A 5,621-nucleotide genomic window follows, 5' to 3' on the forward strand; every position below is an offset into this window, starting at 1 on the left:
TAACAAATTAAGACAAAAAAAAGTCAATCACTATAGTTAAATAATAATAGATAATAATAATAATAATAGATTAAAACTGTTTAAAGAATAAGCAAACAAGGCTCCTGTATTTGCAAATAATTTTAAAATATGTTGGTTTTTTTTAAATCTCTGGACAGGGGATGATTTCTGGGTGCTATTACACTCTCACCTTAATAACTCAATGCAAAACCTTTTCTGACCGCAGTTTGTCTTAAATATCGCTGAGCTAACAGGATCAAACACTAACAGTATTGTAATGATGGTAACTTCTACAGTCATAGAAATGCATTTAAATCTGCATTTTAAAAAAAAGATGTTGTGTTGGGTTAGGGTTAGGGTTACACAAGGAAACTGCTCCGTCTGATTGATTTTTACTCTAGTTGACGAGAGCTGATGGTTAACGTGCCTTTGTTTCAATGTTATTTTGAAGTTTGTATTTAATGGAGATAATTGTGCACATTCAGAGCCAAAAACATTGTACAATCTTTGTGTGTTTTTTTTGTTTTTTTTACTGTATTTGTTCTGTTTGTATTTATTGACAACAAGAGTTAAACATTAAAACACTGATGATATGCATGTTGTTATATCTGTTCAGACTGACATTCCCGGTCAGGATGCATCACATACACACATACATACGGACACATACAGCAGTACGGACAAACATACAAGTAAGTAACATGTAATATTCAGCAGCATAAACTTAAAGTGCTACAGCAGCTAAATCAACACTGGCTGGCTTTTTAATTTGTTAATTTGATGTAAGCTGACATCCAGAGAAGAAAAAGGGGGTTCAGTAAGTGTCTCATTCAGCAGGACACGAATCGATGGACGGACGTTTGAGGAGATTCACCTTTTAAGTGCAGGATAGTGATACATTTTCCTTTAAAGAGCAACTTAACACTCAAATTTAGCTTGAAAACATCGCCTTCACATAAAAAAACCCCCCCAAAGTGTCAAATAAGCATCCATTATCCCCACTCAACATCAGCATTAAGGAGGAAAGAAGGAAAGAAGGAAGGAAGGAAGGAAGAAGGAAGGAAAGGAGGGACGAAGGAAGGAAGGAAGGAAGAAGGAAGGAAGGAAAGAGGGAAGGAAGACAGGAAGGTAGGACGGAGGGAGGAAAAAAGGACAGAGGCAGGAGAAAGGAAAAGAGGAAGGAAGGAAAGAAGGACAGCGGACAGAAGGAAGGAAGGAAGGGAGGAAAGAAGGAACAGTCCAAACAGACGGGGTCAATTTGACCCGGGAGGACGACACGAAGGTTAAATATGGTTAGAACGATAAATCAGCCAATAGATTAGCCAGAACTTGTTGGTGTACAGGAAGTAAGAAACTGCAGTACAGAAAAAAAAAAAAAACTACATTTAATTTAGAAACTGTCGCCTTTACAAGGTTTGACCACCAAGAGAGCGATAACAAGTTCATTTTTCAAGTATGTGTCTTGGCAAAAATTTAAAAGAAAAACAACAACTAATATATCAGGAATCTGTATCAAGGTTGTTTATGTTTAAAAAAAATAAAATACTATCAATACAATCCCAAGTATCGATTTCAACCATCGACCTCAAACAACAGTCTGTCGGGCTGTAACTTTAAACTACGTACTTGCCTTCTTCTACATCCTCTGCTTTTATTGCACTGACATCATTAGAGCTCAGTATCACAGAATATGATTTGCTAAATTCAAAATACAGATATTTTTTCTACGATTATGGCTATGTTAGATTCTCTATGGCTTTTTTTTTTTTTTTTTACACGGCTAGCGATTACAGGATTTCTAGTGCACAAGTTCACCACAGAGCCATGCACTTCTAAAGTTATAACAGAAAAAATGTCATTCAGGAGGAGATTCATGTCTTAAAACGAGCGTCTTTGCTACGAGGGAGTGACTTGATTTAACATCCTTTTTTAAAAAAAGACTTGAAATTGACTTAATTTGGGTTAGCTTGTTTCATTTGTTTGGTCAAGGCAGTGGGCGAAGCCTGTCACAGTGATGCATAGAAACGGCAGCACATACTGTACCTCTCTCTGAAAGATAAAATATATAATAAAAATAAATATAACAAGCAAAGGCCACAAAGCAAGCTGAATGTCTCCAGCACACAGGATGCTCCAAGAGGCTACGACTGGTTAACAGCAACGCTCCGCCATGTTGGAAGAATTTTTATTTTTTTTGTAAAGTGTGTAACATTATCGCCACCTTCTTCCCTGACAAAATAAAACACAAAAATGCTTAGGAATGTGCTTTTACCTCATGTAAAGCATCAATCCAGCCACTTAATTTGTGTTTAGGTATTTACCTGCAACTATTATCTTAAAGATTAGTCTTCCAAATCCTTTCTTATGTGTCGTTAAGTGGATAAAATGTTAGAAAATAGTGAAAAATGCCACAGTTTCCAAGAGCTGTCTGCAGGTTGCTTGTTTTGTTTGATAAAAAAACTAAATATATTAACCCTCCTGTTGTCCGCAAGTAAATTTTGACCCAGGCCTGAACTCAAAAATGAGGTATACATTCATTTAATTGAGGCCTACTGACCATCATTTCCAAAAATAAGTGTAAAATCTGCGATATTAAGTTGAATGTAGTTGGCTTAACAAGTCTAACACAGAATTGGGTGATAATTTAAACTTTATGCTTCATAAACAGTCAAACTGGGTTAATTTTGACCCATTAGGACAAAAGCTGCACAGTCGATGGGAGACAACAGGAGGGTTAAATTTATAACGACGAACAGAGAAATTCCTTTCATTTACTACTATATTTTCACCCTCTCTCTTTCATAATTCCCCCCATAAATCTCCCATATTTACCTTTTTTAATTAGTTTAAATAAAGCTATACAGAATCCTAATTGGCCCAAATAAGTCGTTCCAGTTAGATCAGGCATAGCCAAACTATTCCATAAAGGGTCGTGTGTCTGCAGGTTTTTGTTCCAATCAATCAATAGCACACACGATTGAACCAATGAACTGTCTGAAGACTGAGATCAGTCAAGCCTGGTGTGCTCCTGCTTGGTTGGAATGAAAACCTGTAGCCACATTATTGTCCTTTAATGAATAGTTTGGACATTTCTGAGTTAGATCCATAGATGTGGATAAACGGTATATGCCAGCAAAGCCACACTCTACCAACACCTGTCCAGCAGGTGGCAGCATACAGCAAACAGCATCATGACAGTTCCTGACTTCTTTTTGACAAATCACGGCAGCCAGCGTGAAAAAATGGAAGACGAAATAGGTGAGACGCCAGTGAAAAGCAACAAAATATCTCTAAATATTTGAATACTTGGGGGACTGTTTTCCATTCCTAAAAACAAAAAGCATGTTCGGGAACAACCATGCCGTCTTTAAGTAGTGTAGGATTGACTTAAATGTTGGTTACGGTGGGAAAAACGACGTCAACCAGCATGCTAGGTCTGTTAAACATAAGCAACGTCCAAAAAGCCACAAAGAACAAGTCAAAATCTGTTCGTTTTTCGCCACAACTATCTCTTAAAACGGGGTCCCGGAGTTTGACGTTGACAGATATGTTTCAGACCTAATTGTCTAGTTATTAGCTAGTTAACAAGCAGGCCACGTTATTCTGTTAGCCTCCTATTGCTGTTATTAGTCTTGATTAGCGTGTAACATTAGCATTAGCATATTAACATCAATCCTCGTTTGGTTAGCTAACTACTTCAGCTTTAGCAGCGGGTTAGCTAGTTTAGGTAGCGCTAAATATTTGGTTCGGGTTAACTTTTATGAGCTGTTATAAATATAACTAAAGAGACTGTTCACTTTGACTCGAGCTTCTGAATGAATCTTGGCTGTTAAAGCTTAAATATTTCCTAAAATATTCAGATGCTAACTTTTATCCGAAATGTAACTGTTCATTTTAGACAAAAGTAGTGTAAGTAAATATAAGATCAGAAGTATAAGTTGGCATACAATGGAAATATTTAAATACATGTGCCTCAACTGTAGTAAATGCACTTGTAATTTTCCATTGCTACATGTGTCCCATTAAGCGTCTTTCAGTCAGTGTTGTTCACGCTGGCCGATGTTCCTCTTTGCTGTTGTAGTTTTCCTGTTTGATAACATTTCGTCATGATTTGTGAGACATTTCCTCATGCCAACTTACATAATCGCGCCGTCTAGTGTGAGTAATTGTTGGCGGCCAGCAGCTGAGTCATTAAACTGAATACCAGTCAGCTTTATGTTTTAGGTCTGATAGAGAGATCGATGATAATCATTTTATGCAGTTTTTTTGTGGTGATAAAAGTCAGCTTGCAGAGGTTTGGAGGCCGGGCAGTCGCTGCCTCAACGTCTGGTGCAAAAACTGCAAAATTATTCGATGTGGCAAGAGGAAAAGTGGCAGACATGATGGCGTCAAACGGAGGAAAAAAATACTGGCAATGACCAATATTTCTTAACAACATGACAAACTGTAACGTCAAGAATCTCCCTTTAGCTGTCCTAACAACAATCCAGCTTCACCAAATTGATATTCACCGCTTTCAATCAACCATTACATGACGGCCCAATTATTTGACAACCGTAAAGTACTGAAATTAAGCTACAAATATCACTAAAGATGTGGAAGAAAGAGGTGATAATGTCATAAACTCTCCAAACATTCTGTATCCGGCCTCTGTTAACTCTGTCTCATCTATTTGCACAAAACTGCACAATGAATAAAATATCATAAATAAAATCTTCTATCTGGAGCAGTTGAAGGTAGAGTTGTATTACTGCGCTGAAACAGTCAAGAGCAAAATATTTGACTCTCTGAAGAGAATATAAAGGGCTGCGATCACTTTTGTTTATAGTGATTTAAAACTAAAAAGAAAAGAAGAAGAAGAGATGCTGCCTGATTATTTGATTGGCTGTTGATTGGATGATGGTGAGCAAACAGTCAGCGAAATCAGCCATGGGATCGTACGCAAAGTGTCCTGTTTGAAAATTGATGAGCTGTGTTTGTCAAGACCAGGGCAGGAAATGTTATTAACGTGGCAGTTAAGTAGAGGATAAATGTGATCATATACTATATTGTATATTTGCAGGTTATTGATCAGTATAAATAACTCTGGAGATCAAATATCTGGCTTTACAAAACTCACTTTCTAACCTATTATCTGTTCTATGGCTCTAAACTCACAAATATTTTCTTTTCTTATTATTGTAACAGTTTTTTAATAAAAACTTTTTACCAACAGCTGCAAAAAGTATTCACATAAAATGATATGAAACAGTAAAGTAAAGGGAGCAAACCCCTCAAATTTGTCTTTGATCTTAAAGTACTCAAATTAAAGTACTAAAATTATAATATAGAATAAGAAATAATTAAGTAATTCAGCAAGTATCATAAAATCCTATTACTGTATCTGTCAGTTCTACTGTTATTTATTATTAATGATGAATGATTTTATCCAAAACATTATAAATAAAGTAGCTTTAAGTATTAATATATGTTTAAAGGTATTAACAAGTGAAAGTATTTTGCTTTCCAGAAGGGGGGAGAGGGTATGAATATAATGAATATAAATAATGATGGTTGGTTTCCACTGTTTGGCTGAGTGGTAATTCATTTCCCGCCCTGGTCTTTTTTTTTTATCACATCTG

The 5,621-nt window shown here is 36.3% G+C and overlaps 2 pseudogenes; one reads left to right on the forward strand and one right to left on the reverse strand.

The window, feature by feature from the left end:
• LOC133978509 (uncharacterized) overlaps window positions 1–5,621 on the reverse strand; it is a 455,381-nt pseudogene that overhangs the window by 322,038 nt on the left and 127,722 nt on the right.
• The window catches only part of LOC133978510 (zinc finger protein 208-like), a 355,630-nt pseudogene that overhangs the window by 112,257 nt on the left and 237,752 nt on the right, over window positions 1–5,621 (forward strand).

Source organism: Scomber scombrus, chromosome 4 (genome assembly GCF_963691925.1).
Source record: "Scomber scombrus chromosome 4, fScoSco1.1, whole genome shotgun sequence".
Lineage (NCBI taxonomy): Eukaryota > Metazoa > Chordata > Actinopteri > Scombriformes > Scombridae > Scomber > Scomber scombrus.